This window comes from Triturus cristatus, chromosome 5_2 (genome assembly GCF_964204655.1).
Source record: "Triturus cristatus chromosome 5_2, aTriCri1.1, whole genome shotgun sequence".
In the NCBI taxonomy this organism is placed as follows: domain Eukaryota; kingdom Metazoa; phylum Chordata; class Amphibia; order Caudata; family Salamandridae; genus Triturus; species Triturus cristatus.
This window is the reverse complement of record NC_140588.1, coordinates 993,658,897-993,676,002: the sequence shown is the minus strand read 5'-3', so window position 1 is coordinate 993,676,002 and position 17,106 is coordinate 993,658,897. Positions and strand designations below refer to the sequence as shown.

General features: G+C 45.9%; 1 long non-coding RNA gene across 1 annotated transcript in view; it reads right to left on the bottom strand.

Moving 5' to 3' along the window:
- Positions 1–555: 555 nt before the first annotated feature.
- The window catches only part of LOC146829552 (uncharacterized), a 235,845-nt gene continuing 219,294 nt past the window's right edge, over positions 556–17,106 (bottom strand). Inside the window, exon 3 of the long non-coding RNA XR_014962006.1 lies at positions 556–783. This is a non-coding gene — a long non-coding RNA (uncharacterized LOC146829552). The remainder of the gene's footprint in view (positions 784–17,106) is intronic.

Sequence of the window (17,106 nt, the reverse complement as noted above, 5' to 3'; positions counted from 1 at the left end):
GTCAGTATCTTCTGATAGCGAGTCTTCACGTGGGGGATCACAAATATTCCCTCTATATTCATTACACCTTCCCCACACCGTGTCCTTTTTTTAGGGCATCTCCTATGTGTGTAGACTGATTTTTCAGTTATCATTAGTTCGTCCATGTCTCAACACCATCTACCCACTGTGGGGTTCTGTCTGGCTCCCCACAGTTGAGCTATATTTCTCTTCGCTATCGCCATTCCTAGCGCCACCCAGTTTTGCGCTGCATGGTTGAGGTCCGTCGGTTCCCATATGTTGAGTAAGCATCATTTAGGCTCTGGCTCAATCGTTAATTCTAGTGTCTGGGAAATTGTGTGCATAACTGCCCTCCAGTATTTAGCGATTTCCGCGCATTGCCTGATTGTGTGCCAGAATGTGCCCTGGTCTCCACATTGCCGGAGGCAAAGTGGCGTATCCGCCTTATGAAATTTTTACAACAGTGTTCTAGTGAAGTATGTGCGGTGCAGAATCGGAATTTGCCTCGCATCATGACGGTAAGTTCCAATTCTATTAAGGACACGCAGGCGAGGATTATGCTTATTATCTCTTTTCGCTTTATTACTACAAAACTCATAGCAGCCAGAAAGATCTTCAAAGAAATCAATAAACAATGCAAAAAACTGCTACCAGGGAGGAATCCAAATAGTCCTACTGTTTCCATTGCCACTGATACATAGTCCCATGTCTGTCTCCTCCCTTCTTCTTTCTTCGCGCAAGTCATGCCACTCCATCACTGATCCTGTTTAGACCCATCGTTTCCTGAAAAGAACAAGACAACGTAAGGTCTTGGAAAAAACCGCAAGCCTACATGTGATACACAATGCGGAACATTATACAAGAACTACATCATAAACTAAGTTAAACACTTTAGCATCACCACAAAGGAAGAATAGACTGATTACTTACAACCATACGGGTGGATTCGCACCATTGTGCCCTGGGAGGGATAATCCTCGCCTCCGTGTCCTTAATAGAATTGAAACTTACCATCACGATGCTAGGCAAATTCCGATTCTATGTCAGGACCGGAGGCTTCGGATTATGCTAGTTCAAAGCTTACTTACCACTAACTGTACCACATTCAGTACCGGTTTAAAATAAAACCTTTCGAAAGTAGAGTCCGAAGACCAGTCAGCTGCACGCATTAGATCCTCCAGACGCGCACCCAGCGTGAAAGCCTTTGAGGCCATAGCGCCCCTTGCTGAGTGGGCACCAAACTTTTGTGTCAATACCAGCCTCTTGCATGACCCAGCGCACCCACCTAGCTATGGTGGGGGAAGAGACTGCTTTGTGTGGCTTCTTGAGAGCTATCAAGAGTTGTTGTTTGCCCGGAGGGCGGAGTTCTTCCGTCAAGTCTTCATACACCTTCAGACAATCCACCACACATAATTTCGGGGTGTCCCGAAAAGCCGGGTACGAAACCGATGGGGTATGAGATTTAGTACGTCGACCTATCGTAAAAACGACCCCTTCCGGGAAAAAAGTCCGTGCTGAGATGTCCAAAGCGTGAACATCTGAAACTCTACTGCAGGAGACCAAGCATAGAAGCATGGCGAGTTTGGATGATAATTCCTTCATAGAAAGATATTTATTGGGTTGCCAAGAAAGAAACCGGTTCAAAACAAGATTGACGTCCCACAGGACGGAATAGCGAGGTTCCGGAGGCAACAACAATCGTATACCACGCAGAAGTCTGCAAATCAACGGATGTTCTCCAATCGGAGATCCGTCCATCGGAACATGACCTGCCGAAATTGCGGATCTGATCGCGTTGATGGAACGATACGCCAGTCCTTCCGACGCTAAGCTTGCTAAGAAATTCAGAATGGGAACGACTCCTGCGACCACGGGTTCCAGGTTCCCTCGAAGACCCCAATGAAACCATCTCGTCCAAGCGGATCGGTAACGTTTCGTGGTGCTATCTGCCCAAGCTTTTGGCAAGAGGGTCTCAGCCTGTCCCGAAAGGGCCGGCAGCGTCCACCGTTGCCTGAAAGCTGCCACACCATGAGGCGGAGCGTCCTCTGTGTGACTAGATGATGAGGTTCTCCGCCCGGGTTCAGAAGTAGGTGAGGATACAGGGGGAGTAGGATTGGAAAATCCCAGGAAAGTTCCAGAAGAACTGGAAACCAAACTTGAGACCTCCAAAAGGGTGTTACCAAGGTTGCTTCCGTGCCTTGCCGGCAGATCTGCGCCGCCGTCCTCGTTATCATTGAAAAGGGTGGAAACGCATAGCCCCGTTCCGCGCTCCAATCCTGAAGGAAGGCATCCGTGGCAAGAGCCATCGGATCCGGCCTCAAACTGAAGAACTTCGGGACCTGGTGGTCCAGTCAAAAAAGGTCCCCAAAGATTGTTCAACCACTGGAAGACCTGAGGGTCCAACTTCCAAAGGCTGGAGTCATAGAGATGTCTCGAGTGCCAGTCCGCGACCTGATTGTTCTGGCCCGGAAGATACACCGCCGTAACCGAGATATGGTGATCCAGGCAGAAACCCCAAAAGTCTTTCGCCAGATTTGCAAACCGATTGAGATACCGAACCGAGTAGATGTTGTCCGTTTTTAAAAGGACGCATGATTGCACTCTGTCTTTGGTCCAACATCGCACCACGAAGGAAGCCGCTAGAAGTTTCAAACAATTGATATGAAGGTCCTGTTCGTCCAGAGACCAAAGCCTTCCAGTGGAAAAATCTCCGCACCGAGCGCCCCAGCCTGACCTGCTGTCATCGGATTCGATGACCAAATCCGGAACAGAGCCGAATATCGCACGTCCGTTCTACGCCTCCATATGGGACAACCACCATGCAATCTCTTCCCTGGCCTCTGCCGAGAGAGGAATCAAATGATCGTATGATCGACTTCTCCTGAGATGATACGCCTTGAGACGCTGGAGGGCCCGGTAAGTCTGGCCAAGTGTCAACAGAAGACCCACCAGTCTGGCCAAGTGTCGTAAAGAGGTGACAGGCCTGGAAACAGTTTGACATAATTCGTGACGAATTTTCACCATCTTCCGCGATGGGAAACTCAAGGTCGCGTGGACGGAGTCCACCACAAACCCAAGAAACGTCACCCACTGAGAGGGCTTGAGAATCGACTTGGCCTCGTTGATGATGAACCCCAGATCCTGCAAAAGAGTCACTGTCTGTTAGAGATGTCGCGACAGAGTCTGAGGACATTGGGCCATAAGAAGAAGATCGTATAAATAGACAATCATGCGAATGGCCTGCTCTCGAAGGAACTCCACTGCGGGATGCGGCACCTTGGTGAAGCACCACGGAGCCGAGGAAAGTCCGAACGGAAGGGCGGTGAATTTGTACACCAGATCCCTCCAACAAAACTGTAGGAACCGTCGATGGGGCAGGTGGATGGGAATCACCAGGTAGGCATCTTTCAAGTCCAATCGTGCCATCCAATCGGAAGGCAGAAGGACGTCGCATAGCAGATGGATTCTCTTCATCTTGAAATGGCGGTATACAAACCAACCGTTGAATTCCTTGAGGTTGATAACCGACCGATGACCTCCGTCGGCTTTGTCCACCACAAAAATATTGCTGAGAAAACAGTGAGGGTGCAAAGTTGATCGACAAATTGCTCCTTTGCGGAGCAACTCGGAGACCTCCTCGTCGATCAACTGTGCTTCCGGGGAATTGAAAGCCAGCGGACGAGGCCGCGTTTCTTTTTGCGGGTTGCCATAAAATTCTACATGAAAGCCCTGAACGGTCTGAAGTACCCACGCATCGGAAGTTATGGTTGCCCATGCGTTTCGAAAGGACGCTAGTCGCCCCCCTATGTGAACCTGCGCTGCTGGAAGGACACTTACCGCTGGAATTTCCGCCACCAGAATTGGACTTGAAACCTCCACGGCCTCTGAAACATTGTCCTCATGTTGGATAGAAGTTTGTGTAATTCGCGGTTGAGTTATACTGTCCGCGACCAGAGCCTTGTCCCCTTGAGGAATTTTGCTGGAATCCGCGGCCGGACGAGCGGCCCCTGCCTCGACCGGCCCCGCTCTCTTTGCGTCTCATGCCATATCCTGATTGTGTGTGCCGTTGGGCCTGTGAGATTCGGCGTTCTGTTCTTATTATACAGTTCTCCCATCAAACTGTCCACTCCCAGAAGGTGTCTGTCTAAGCGATACACTGGGTCCTCTTGTGAGGTGTGAAGCCATTGATTTATTACCGTCCGCTGTGAGGCCCAGTAATATGTTTTGAGATTTGGCAGCGCTATTCCTCCATCATACCAACCTCTGACCAGCTTTTGCATGGCTATACGGGTTGCCTTACCATCCCATAACAGCTTGTTCACTTCATTATTAACCGCGATGAAGTATGCTGGGGGAACCGGGAATGGCGTATTTTGTAAGACTTCTAGGAATCTGGGGTGCGCCATCATCTTAAAGAGGGCCGCCCTGCCCAGCAATGTGAGTGGCAGGGAGCGCCAGTGGAGGACATCTTGACGAAAGCGCGCCAGAGGCTTCATGAGGTTTTCTGCTATAAAGTGTGTCTTGACATGTTATATAGATACCCAAATATTTGAACCCTTCGCAAGCTATTTGTATGTCACAGTTGCGCGGGATCACCCGATAGTATGAAAGTATATGATTTTACCCAGTTTATTACTTAGCCGGACACCTGACCATATGTCGCACAGATATCCATAAGGCAGGTCAGGGAGCGCGAGGCCAAATATAGGAGCACATCATCGGCATAAAGCGATATGCGATCCTCCCATCCCATTGTCCATTTGAGCCCGCGGATTACCAAGTCTTGCCGTCTCCTTGCCGCTAGGGGCTCTAGTACTAGCGCGACAGCCGCACATTCTTGATTCCACTGAGCCTGGGTAGATGATGGATGTTGAGCTCTATTTGAGGGGAAGTCTTTCTGAGCACATGTGAAATACTGGGCATATGCATTTAGATTAGGGTAATTGAAAATGAACAACCCCAGAACTAACCACAACTTCAAACACAAAGTGGCCAAACTATGGAAATGTACCTTTTTAGGGGTACACTGTTGCAGGGTCACCCTTTTGTCCACGGGTTCAAAGACCAATAACATAGAGATCAGCACTGGAGTTTGGAATAAATAACAAGTTTATTAATCACTCATGAGTGGGACCACATCCACACAGCACTCTCAAGTGCTGCCTGAGGTAGTACAGTGAATTCACAGAACACACGGCTTTTATGCAGGTTTTCTGCAGTGAAAGCATGTGAACAGAAATAGGGAGAACGAGTTTTGAAATAGTTTTCAGCAAACAAGGGCAGATGAATAACCACTTGGTCAGCAAAGTGGGAGGGGAGCAGGAGTGCTTATGACAACAGTAAATGGTTGACAGTTAACATCTGAGACCAGGTGCTCTAGCAGCTACAAACTTTCAGCACGTACATTGCTTTTAGCGGAGTCAGGAAGTCAACGAAAATAGATAGCACAGGCAGAGTGAAAAGACAAAAGAATTACAAAGGAAACTTAAATGGACACCACAGCCAAAATGGCTGTCGCTTATGCCAAGTAAAATATTACACGTTTTCCACAAAACAACCAGGGTTAAGCTTATGAGCCCAGCCCAGTGCTTAAACAATTGGAGACTAATTAAGAGTTCGGCGGCCAGGGTACTCAGTCACAAACGCAACAGAGTACCTTAACTGTCAAACTCCTAGTCCGCCGGCCTCATTTACAGACCTGCAAACCCTAAGCTTGCTGTCTCTGTTGTCCAAAAGCTTTCTCTGATGGTCCAATAGAGTAGGGGCCCTCGAAGGAAGAGCATTACATCATTCGCCCTATTTAGAGTGGACGGTATGATGTCTTTTTTTCTGTTAATCACTATCAGGAAAAACCTGGTGGTGAGGGACAGAAAACAAAATAATGACTCCTACACCCTGAGAAAAATCGAAGGGGTGTGTGGGTCATTGTTTTTTTGTTTTTCAAAAACAAAGTTCCCCCTTGGAAATTGTTTTTGAACAACAAAAGATGTTAAACGTTTGGTGGACGGCTGCCACCCACCAAACCTGTTGTACCTTAAAGAGAACCACCATCACAGCAGTTATTTCAACGTACATAGCTAACTGCTGGACCAGCGATCATCTCTAAATTCGGCGGATAGTAACCTGTCAGCGTGGCTCAGGTCATCAGCACACATTTGACAGCATCTCCCTCCTGGTTGTATACTTAGGAGAGGTCTTAAAGGAAAGAAGATGCATTAATGGGTAGGACTCTAAGGGGGTTATTTACAAGCAGTTTACGCCGTCATTGGACTCCTGCATAAAAATTTACCTGCATCACGTAAGCATTAGTATATGAATGGTAGGCATTCCATCGTTACCTGGTCTGCTCCTCCGGTCATGGATCTGTAACAGCGCAGAGATGCCCCTGGGTGATACGTGTGCTATAGCAAATAATGCTAACATAACATAACATTGTTATTTCCACTGTAACCAAGGCATTGATATTTATGAGTTTTTTTAAAAGTAACGCATCGCTGGCAAGTGTGCAACCCAGGGGCCTAAAAGCTCAAAAATCCTGCACCTCTTTAACCCACGCGTAGGAAATTACGCATTGGCATATAAATAGAGGCCAGACAGAACAGTGTGGCAAGTACAACTACGCTATTGAGGTGCTAATTTTGCAGCTGGGAGTCACAGGGAGACTACCAGCCCCCCAAAGGCAGCGCAGGAGAAGGAAGCATGTTTATCGGCAGCAAATTTCCCTCATTGATCTCGGAGAGGATGAGGTCATCACCTACTACCGGCTCAGGAGGGAGTCCATCGTCCAACTGCTACACCTGATAGTGCCAAAGCTCCAGGCATCAACTCCCAGGGCCACCAACATCCCTCCGTAGGTCAAGCTCATAGCTGTCACCCACATGTTGCCATCTAGGTCATTCCAGATTACAACAGCCAGAGATGAAGGAATCTCCCAGCAATTTTTCTCGGCTTTCTTATCCTCTGTCCTGGGTCCCATAATCCACCTAACACCACTGTACCTCCTCTTCCCCAACACATAACAACTGCAGATGGAGATCAAGCAAGGCTTCTATGTCATCGCCAGTTTCCCACATGTGCTTGGTGCCATGGACTGCACACATGTGCAACCGGTATCCCCTGGAGCTACATCCCATCTGTACAGGAACCGGACACTCACATACTCGATGAATGTCCAGGCCATTGTCGACTATCGGGGCGTGTTCACCAACGTGTTGGCCAAATACCCTGGGACTGTGCATGAAGCATCATCTTCAGGCACTCCATCAATGAGGGCTTCCAGAATGGCACATGTGGGAATGGCCTACTGGTTGGTAAGTACATCTGGGGCCGTATTATGCATTTTCATTGATTGCCCTGGCCGTGCGCTGGGCGCAAACAATGAAAATGCGCCCTATCAAGATGAATGCACTTCCGAAACGGAAGTTAACAATTTGAAGGCTCCATCATCGCTAGGTAGTGCAGCAACAATATCAGTGGTTCCACATGGACACATGTATGGGTCCGTGTGAAACAGGTTGTGTACTGGTACATCCTACTCCTGACAACAAACCCCAATTTGTGATCAACATACTCTCACTGTGGTAATTAACCTACAAAACACTTATCACACTAAGCCACAGCCCAAATGTGTGTGGCCCATTGTGGCACTGTCAAAAGTAACCGGCCATACACATTTTTCAATCTGACACAGAGAACAGGAAGTAATTGAGCCAATCTTCATGTAACCAATTGCGTACAGTAGTGGTCTAAATGCGTAACAGTCATTCAATACACATTACAGACGTACTTGAATGGGGTTTGATCAATCACCATGAGCATTGAGTGGACTTTTCTCCCTTTGTCTTTTCAGCTGACCAAGGATATGGTGTGCAGTCATGGCTCATGACACGGTTTGCACATCCACAGACTAAGGCAGAGCACACCTATAACTATGCAGTGGGAAAGACCAGGGGTATCGTGAAGTGGGCTTTCGGCGTACTGAAGTCTCACTTCTGATGTTTGTGATGTTTGGACATTTCTGGGGGCTGATTGCCATACTCCCCCCCCCCCCCCTACAGTTTGCAAAAGTATCCTAGTTTTTTCTGTATTGCACAACATCTGCAAATGTCCCAAGGGACCAGTGCCATGAAGAGCAGGAAGCAGCGGATGAGGATGAAGCTGAGGACTGGGGGAAAAATAGCCACAATTGCTGGGACTCGGCGAAGGAACACCGTGTAATGAACTTTTTCATTGAAGCATGATTCAGTGTGATGGCCCTACATCTAATTGTTTTTGGAAAAGGGGTTGAGAAATGTAAATAAATGAATGAACACCTACTTTGTGTAAACGATTTAACAGTCCCTTTAAACATCACTACGCTCACATCAGTAATTCAGACAGATAGTACGATCCTCAGGTGTAGGCATCATCTTGTATGACAGTATGGACATCATTTGCATAGGATACAAAGTCCGTGAACATAAAATGCCTACTACGCAGATACCTACATCAAGGCAAGCATAATACAAACTGTAATACATTTTGATTATCTCAAGATATGCACATTTGACAACATGTCTGTGTATTTTACAGCAATATATTGCCTGTCCTAGTTTCCACACAATGAACGCAAGGACTTGCCCATATTATGACTGTTAACATACAAATGTGACACATCCCAAGTCTACAAGAATGTCAGCAAAGTTAATTTGAGCAAGAAAAGTGATCCCTGGGAGTGTTTACCTGCATTGCATAAATCAATACACGATACCACACACAAAGGGCTAGTTGCGTCAATGAAAACAAACGCATTGCCCATTTCTCTAGCGAGGCGTCAGACAAAAACAACGCTTTTGTAGGAAAGGTGACACTTTAGTAGAAAAGGTGACGTTCCAAAACGAAACCCTTTAGAAGTAAAGGTGACGCTTTAGGAAACAATATGCTTTAGTAGGAAAGGTGATGCTTTAGCATGAAAGATGACGCTTTAGGAAACAAGACGCTTCAATATTATATATTCAATGTCCTGCGTAACATCCACCAACTGAAGTACCAATGAGATAATGTTGTCAGCTGGGAGGCACATCTCGATCACCTGGGGATTGAAGTTGGTGGATCTACCGGTAAGTCCCTGTATTGCATTAGCTTGTAGCTGCATGGCTTTTGCACACATCTTCAAATGTTTTTTCTTCAGGAAGGCCCAGATATGTATATGGTTTAGTATGGCATGATACGGGCTAACTCAGTGAAATAAACAGAACATGCCACAGGTGTCTGTTCACAGGGGCATTGCAATAGCCAAAACATACCATGCAGTGCAGGGGAGGCCATAGGTGCTGTGGGACCCATCTGGCACTGTGCAGGGAGTATTGGCATCTGGCCTGCTAGGTCATTACTGACTCCAAACTGTGGGGGAGGGGGGGTACGAGGCACCCACCATGTATGTTGCAGGGGAGCACATTCACATGCCATCAGGCTACAGGTTGCACATGATGTTTGGTTTACCTCCAAAATGGTAACACATACGTGTATATTATGAAAAATGGTAATACATCCTTTATGAGCCTGTACAGGCCTTGAATGATCATTGTTTATTCACAGTGTACTGGTCACATGTAAGGAATATGGTGAAGAAGACAAACGGGCATAGGTACTGCCTGATGTGTGTAGTATTGTAAAGAACATGTGTTGACTTGACAAGGCCCCAGGATTATCATAATATGCATAGTGTGGTCAGTCAAATTGGACTATTCACATAGCCATCAAAGCCAGGTACCCATGCACCATGTAGCAATCTAGGCTGGTCTTGTACCTTGCCTGCACTGTGCACCTGCTATGTCATGCACCTGGTATTATCTGAATACACTGCAACATGGCTTACACATGTCTAGCATTAGGGCAATTCAATTTGCATTATGCTACTAGTCCAACAATACCAGGCATTTGTGATGCCAATGTACTGTGCTTCATATGTACACAGTGTACATGTTCAGCATTTGTGGAGCAATGTACCGTCTTTTTCTCTTGTAGCTGGACCTAACCCATACACCTATGTCAGTCAAAGAGCTCCAGAGATCCCAACACTACCAGTGAGTGACATCTAATTGTTCCTGTGCTTTGTAAGGATTGTGTGTGTTTACATAAATTGGTTGCAGTGAGATGTGTAAGGGGTATCATCAACCAGCAGAACCAAGCTTTACCTTGTATACAGATTCACAACAGAAGTAGGATAAAGTTGGATGTGCAATTGACAGGGCCAAATTGCTATGTGAAATAATTCCCAATGTATGCAGGTCCACATAATGGATGGCTCTGAATCTGCTGTGCTAATGTTGTGCCAACTATGATGTGGATGCTTATGGCACATGTGCCATCACCTGCCCCAAAAACAACTGATTGTCATTAGATCAAATGTCTCACACCCATATTATGGACAGAAAGTGACAACATGTTACCAGAAATATGTGACAAATATGTTGCATGCAATAACATGCAATATACTTGTCACATATTTCTGGTAACATGTTGTCACTTTCTGTCCATAATATAGGTGCAAGACATTTGAACCAATGGCAAGCAGTTGTTTTAAAGAAACATGATGGGCTGACAGGGAAGCAATTGGCAAAATTGTGGTATAAAGGATGTTGTCACAAAACTCGATGTGCACATAGAATTGGAGGGATGAACTTCAATCCGCCTGTCTGATTCACATTGATAGTGTAAGCGCACACATGTCAATGTATGGTCAATTTTGTGGAACAGGCTGTGATGAGTCTTACCTCTGTGCAGACTGAATAGGTATGAGTCAATGTGGGACATGTCACCAGTTCACACATGCCAATGCAGTTACATGCCTATCTCATTCCCTCATATACCCAATGCCCTATAATAGACATTTGTCCATACCTTTGTAGTATTTTGTGAGGAATAAGGCCAATGTGTTAAGTACCACAGGCATGTATGCACAATGTTCTCAGCATACAGGCCATTTCACAGTCCACTGAGTGCTGCCGTTACCAATACTGTGCACCCAATTTATTGTCACCATTGATCCATTTCAGCCAATTTCCTGCAAGATACAGCACAATATACTCAAGTATATAAGATCTACAGCATGCATGCACACACTCATCACATGGATTAAGTATGAGTTGCTGTGCATCTAGGTAACAATCCGTACAGAAATGTATGGAGAGAACCTGGATATATATATAGGACCACATGCTATTGGTTGAATTTCATTACATGATTTATGTTAAAGTGTTCCAGGTATATCCATGTGTCCTTCTTGGAGAAGTGACCTACAGGTCTATTGATTTGGAGGTACTACAACACAGAGTCAATCTTTGCTGCAATGTGTGTGACTGTGTGTATTTGCCATAACAATGAAGCATTGCTAAGGCACAATACGTGTACTTGCTACACAATCCTCATTTCACATAGGTGATTGGCCATAAATTTTACCCTCTTGCATGTTTCATGCCAATCCCCAGGGAGTACCTAGATGGAACATGTGTAGCATTCCATGTGTACACAACATCATTGTTCAGAATCTGTCTTCATGTGCACATGGGTATACGTTTATGAGGTCAGACACTGCCATTCCCTGTACTACAACTCCAAGACCTGAGTTTTACCCTTGAAATTTTAGGGGAAGTACATGCTTCTTATGGTGGTTGGCCTTGGTTCATTCCATAGATGTCTTTTTTTGGCTGGGCATACCACTTGTGCTGCTAATAGAAATTCATGCATGTAATTGATGACAACTTGTACAAATTCAGCATAGTTTGATACATATGTTTTTTCCTCTCCAAAAGACAACATTACCCCTGACCAAGAAATTTCAAATTGAATTTGCTTGGAGAGGTACAGTCACATGCATATAGCCAAGGCCAACGAGAAATCGAAGGTAGCAGGGACATGGCAGTCACTACCCCGGGGACAGGAAGCTCTGGACAGGGCAAGCACCAGGCTGGAAGTGGAGGTTTCCCATGGTGATGATCCGGGGTTCATTCCAGGACCCTCCACAGTATACTGGCGATCATCACAACACCAGCTCTACAAAAGGAAGTTCCTGAAGGACAATGCAGATGCAAAGTTGAGGCTGGCAGGCATAGAACTGCAGGTGGCGACACTTAGGAAAACAGTGTACACCTTGCAACAATCTGTGGACAGGGCTGAGCAGCAACTTTAGGCTCGCCCTCCATTTTTCTGCCCCTTCCCAGTTCAAATTGGTGTGTCTTTAGTGTATAGAATTTTAGCATAGGTTAGGATAGGTTTTAGCATAGTGATAGGTTTTGTTAGTTTTAGTGTTTTTATAGACTTTAATATTTATCTGTTTTTAGGTGGGGAGATGGGTGGTAGGTTGTTAAGTGGGTTCAGGTTTATAATGTATATAACAAATATATAATTTAAAAAAAATATTTGTTTAGGTTTGAATGTTTAATTAGTTTGTGTATAGATGTAGTTTGTTTGTCTCATGTGCAAATGTGTATTAAGGAGAATGGGGGGTTGATGTTTAACCTGTCCGTTGTGGTATATGTGTAGGGTAGAATAAGTTACGGTTAGGTTAGTTTTAAGTTAGGATAGTGTAGGTAATTTATCAAAGGTTAGTTTAGGCTTAGTTTAGATAGGAATAGTTTGTGTAGGTTATTGATTTTTAGAGTTTAAGAATATTATGGTGTGTTGAATAAATATTCTTTTGCATTTTCACAACTTCTTACTTATTAATCGCGCGGCAGTTGTCATATCTGCTTAGGTTGAGTTGGGTACATGCTGTAGGAATACCTGCCAGTGTTTGTATACATGAGTTACTAGCTGGAGCACCTAAGGAGTAGATCATGTCAAGTTTGCAATGGAGTTACTTATGGGATCTTCAAACGTGATTGTGCACTGCAAGCGGCACTCTTGCTGTGAATGAACACACAGTCAAAAACCGGTATTAACCTACTTTTGTACTGTATGTGTAAGTGATGCTACATGTTTTGTATGGGTGATTAAGTCAAATCATTGTGACTAATCAAGAATGTGTTGGGTGCCACACTGATGTCAGCCACATACACCATTTTGTTGTCACGTCACGTTGTTTGCTGGCTATTATGCATGGAAGTATCCACCACCTGGGCAGAAGCTTCATTCAGTCTTACCATTGACTGATTGCTAATTGTAGAACTTTATGCATGTGACCTTGGGCAACTAATTGCTAGTTTAGATGTACATAGGGGTCACATCAACTATTTTGCTGGGCCTGTGCAGATTTATCCCTGGGTCTCTGTAACACAATTCCCTTTAGATAGTAGTTAGTGTCTTTAGGGTTAGCACATCCACCATGGTCTACTTAGCCCAATAATGGGTAGACATACAACACACTGGTGATTTTATGGGCACGTTAAACCAAGGAGCAAGTGGCAGTCCTTGCGGCAACAACTCCAACATAGTTTGTGAGTCAATGGATGTTTAGGCAGAGTCCATGGGGGATACATGTCATGGGACATGTGAAGTAGAGGAATGTTCCAGTGAGGAGGAGGAGGACCAAATTGGCATTAGGGAAGATCGGCCACATCGACAGTCCACAAATGGGTGAGATCAACAGATGTGTAAGCAAATAGAGGACAGTACCAGTGGAGAAATCCACTGGCATGGCCATAAGCACAGGTCAAAAGAGAAACTGGCCATGTTGCACAGAGAAATGCTACCAGAAAGTTTTTTTTATGGAAAGAGGTGAAGTCCACATCTTTGTCCTCTGATTTGTGTGGTGCATCATGTGTGGGAGGTGTTGTTGCCGGAGGCGATGGAGGCACACACATCGTGGGCTGAAGATGTGGATCCCCTGTCCCCAGCAGCATTTCTCTGCGCCAACAAGTAAGGCATCACAGCACTAAGAAGACTCTGCTTGTTTGCCAGCACAGCAACAACTTTGTGGTGTGAGGCACCCATTGTTGCTATGTAGGAGTCCTGCTTCCGCTCCATGGACTCCAGGATCTAGTGGATCGCCCCAACTGGTTGGCAACCTCGCTGGTGCCACTACGGCAGGGCCGTGGTTTGTGCTTCTGCCTCCTGACACCAGGGATGTCAGCCAGGGATTGGTTCAATCCATGGAGGGTAGGTTGCCTCTAATAGCCTCAGAGGTATCCTTATTGGGACTGAGGCACCTACGGACTCCTTCTAAGGTCTACCACGATCTCCATCTCCTCCCACACCGCATGTACTAGCTCCCGTGGGACTCCTACCGCACAACATTGGAATTCAAATTAGGGTCACTGGAGTCCAGGGCTGGGGTTGGGCTGGCTGGTGGTGTTTGTAGGGTAATAGGCGGATTCTCTGGTGACCGTGCAACGCTGTCGGCCCTTCTTACGACCGGAGATGGTGTCTTAATAGAGAACAGGATTTGCTAGAGGGTGTCTTGGTCAAGGGTTGGCAGGCTGTCATCCTCAGCAGGATCCCGTCTGTTGTTGCTTGCTGTCGTGGGGGGCCGGAACTCCAAGCCCCAGCCTGCAAAGCGGCTCTCACGCCACCACCGCCCCTCTGCGCCAGGAGGCGCATATATCAGCTCAGGGCTTCTGCATCGGGGGTCGTACGCAGGCGTGCCCTGGCCGCTGTCTGTGCTCGTCTGCGTTCGTGGCTGGGCGTACTCTCTTGGCTGGTTGTCTTTGAGGTTGTTGCAGAGCGAGGGATATATCATTTCATCTTCTTTCATCGTGGAGGAGCCACTACTTCGACGCTATCGGTTAGTGAAAGTCTAGGAAGATTTAAAGCTGTTGTGAGCACTGTTTTAACTGTGGGTGACCCTGTGCCATGACTGAACTTTCAAACAGCAGGAATCCTCTGTATTTACCTACTATGGGGAAGAGAAAGGCTGCTCACGCTGGCCACCTTAATAGCAACAAAAGGGCTACTATTGACTTCTTTTTGGCAAAAGCGGTGAGAGCCATTTCAAAGCAGATTGACAAAGCAGAGAGGAGACTTTCTATGGGCTCTGTCGGTCGCCCAGTACCAGCACTTTGCCTGTTGAATTAGTAGAAACGATAGCCACTAATCCCCAGGTTATTCCCTCTAATAATTCACTGGTTTCTGCTATATGTGCTTTAATGCAATGTTTTAGTACACCCTCTCCTGGCACAGTGGGGATGACCGAGGGGCACCCCCAGACAATGAAAAGGGTATGGAGCCAGAGGTATCACCAGCACCCAAGAGACTGTGTGAAGCAAGGAAGCAATGAGCCCCCACGGAGACTGGATGGGCCAATAATCTCAACTAGCCTGACAGATATGGGGGAATATTGGAACACTGAAGGAAATATTTACGCAGTTGCTGACATACCTGCTACCCCAGCTCTGGGACAAACTTGACAAAGTGTTATCAGACTCCAGAGAAACATGTGATAAAATGGAGAGTATGTTGAACACTATTTCCAAAGTACCCTCCCCACCAAGTGCCCAGTCGCAGGCAGTATGTTCTCGTTTGCCCCTGCCAAATAATTCAAATGGTTGGCCACCACATATTTTAGCAGTTAGAGAAAGGGTCTCTGAGACATGTAATGGACCCGGGTAAGGCTTCTTGTAGTAGGCCTAACCCCCAAAGTAGGTGGTTTGGCCAGGGGTGTTGGGGAGCAACATTCTACTACATGTGAGCCTGAGAAAGTTAGGGTTAGTTTAAACAATGCAAACAGAGGAGGTCTACCAGTAATTGATCTGCCTCTGGCTTGTTGTCCCTATACTGCGATTCTCGTCAGGGTCCAAAGTCTGGGCACACGCACTGAGGAAACTGCAGACAATTTGATTATTAAAGTGGGGCACTGGCTAGGGAAATATAGTAGATTCAACGTGGCAGATCACACTCATATTTTGATGGCAAGAAGTGTTTCTTGGATTGGACGATCCAAGAAAACATTTGAGGGCGATGCTGTGATTGTTACTTTTAGATTCCCAACACTGGCATATAACATTCTGAGACATTCTTCAGAGATTAAACCACTCCCACTAGGTTTCTTTTATAGACCTATTCCCAACGTCTCAGTAAATATTCATGCCCATGGTTTGGAGGGGGATGAGCACGTTTGGGAGGGATTGGAGGTGTCACCGAATATCTATGCCCCCCTGTCTGATCTTAATGGTCTGGATTGACATGCTGAGGGCACTGAACACAGCTTGGTGCAGATAACATTGACTGACATAGAAACGCAGGACATCATCCCTAGTGAGCACCGGCTGAGAGAGAATGCAGACCATCCTCTCGATTGTTTTAACCCTAACTGCTGGATAGGCTCCCGGGGAAGATACAGCCTCAGCTACTTTACCTAGTTCCCAATGCGGGGGAGATGTCAATCTGATTTCTTGGAATGTGGCAGGCCTAGCTTCTAAATTCGAAGATGATAGATGAACTCAATTTATAACATCGTATAAGATCATTTGTCTTCAGGAGACCTGGGAGGTGGAGAAAACACAATTCCTGGAAGGTTACAAGACGTTTTTCCTTCCAGCAGATGGGTTGACTTTTGGTCGAGCAAAAGGTGGATTCATTATTTTTATTGCACTTGAGCTCTGCGCGTCTGTGAAACAATTGACTTGGAATTCTAAAGTGGCACAAGGCCTTCAGCTAGTGATAGGGAGAACATTGCGGTTTACATTAATAAACTTTTATGATGCAAAAAATAAGAATCACGGTCCGTCTAGTTTGACAGAGTTATCTGGGCGTCTGGATCAGTCACAGGGGGATGACCTCCCCCAGGAAAACCTTATTCTTTTAGGTGACTTTAATTGTCATTAGTGCTAGTGAATCTTTCAGAGCTTGAGAGACACTCCCATATGCCCGGCATCAGAAGAATGGCATATGGACCATTCTCCAGATGGCTGTGATTTAAAAGACCTTTTAAATACTCATGATTTAATGTTTACATTACAGAATACAGTTAGGTCCCCTAATAGTTTTCACTCACCATCTTATAAAGGGAGGGGCCGTGCCACCATTGATTTTATTTTTGTATCATCATCCATGGGTCTCATTATATCGTTTTTTAGGACTTTACATTGTCCCTACAGTGATCATAATCCTTTGTACTTAGGTACATCTCAGATTGAACACTGGTGTACACTTAGCAATCCCTAGTATATGGTACTAAGGTACCTAGGGCAT